The sequence below is a fragment of the Triticum dicoccoides genome, chromosome 1B (genome assembly GCF_002162155.2).
Source record: "Triticum dicoccoides isolate Atlit2015 ecotype Zavitan chromosome 1B, WEW_v2.0, whole genome shotgun sequence".
Lineage (NCBI taxonomy): Eukaryota > Viridiplantae > Streptophyta > Magnoliopsida > Poales > Poaceae > Triticum > Triticum dicoccoides.
In genome coordinates this window covers 509,481,664-509,482,961 of record NC_041381.1, presented here as the reverse complement: position 1 = coordinate 509,482,961, position 1,298 = coordinate 509,481,664, and positions in this window count along the sequence as shown.

Here is a 1,298-nt window from a genome sequence, read left to right as displayed (position 1 = left end):
CGGGATCTGGATCGGGCCACGCCCCGACCCCGCCGCTCGCCCCGACACCGCACCGTCTCTGGCGCCCCGACGCCATCGCCCGTCTCCCCGCAGCCTCTACTCGGAGCCCATCGTCGGCGCCCGTCACCGCCAGACTGCTGTAACACCCACGATGCGGCTATATCTCCCACGTGTCGAAGCACGACATAGAGGCATAACCGCATTGTGGTTTTGTCGCAAGAAGGGTCATCTTCACACAATCCCATGAAATGAACAAGACTGGGATAAAGAGTTGGCTTACAATCGCCACTTCACACAATAAACATAAATAAATCATACATTATTCAGAGTACACACATAGTCTGACTACAGACGAAGACAAAAGAAAAGAAGATAACCCAACTGCTAGATCCCCAATCGTCCCAACTGGGCTCCACTACTGATCAACATGAAGCGAAACATAGCAACGACCAAGATCTTCGTTGAGCTCCCATCTGAGCTCAGTTGCATTACCTGCACTGGTATCATCGGCACCTGCAACTGTTGTGATAGTATCTGGTGAGTCACGAGGACTCAGCAATCTCAAAACCCGCGAGATCAAGACTATTTAAGCTTATGGGTAGGAAGTGGTAAAGTGGTGAGGTTGCAGCAGCGACTAAGCATACATGGTGGCTAACATACGCAAATAAGAGCGAGAAGAGAGCAAATGGAACGGTCGTGAAGCTAGCAATGATCAAGAAGTGATCCTGAACTCCTACTTACGTCAAACATAACCCAAAACCGTGTTCACTTCCCGGACTCCACCGAAAAGAGACCATCACGGTTACACACTCGGTTGATGCGTTTTAATTCGGATCTGGTGTCAAGTTATCTACAATCGGACATTAACAGATTCCCATTTGCCACATAACCGCGGGCACGGCTTTCGAAAGTTTAAACCCTGCAGGGGTGTCCCAACTTAGCCCATCACAAGCTCTCATGGTCAACGAAGGATATTCCTTCTCCCAGGAAGACCCGATCAGACTCGGAATCCCGGTTACAAGACATTTCGAAAATGGTAAAACAAGACCAGCAAGACCACCCGCTGTGCCGACAAATCCCGATAGGAGCTGCACATATCTCGTTCTCAGGGCACACCGGATAAGCTAAGCGTACAGGTACCGACGTAATCCAAGTTGCCAAGGAATGGTCCCGCATGGTGCTCTAGTTTGGACCAACACTCGGAGGAGCACTGGCCTGGGGGGTAAAATAAAGATGACCCTTGAGTCTGCAGAACCCAAGGGAAAAAGGCTTAGGTGGCAAATGTTAAAACCAAGGTT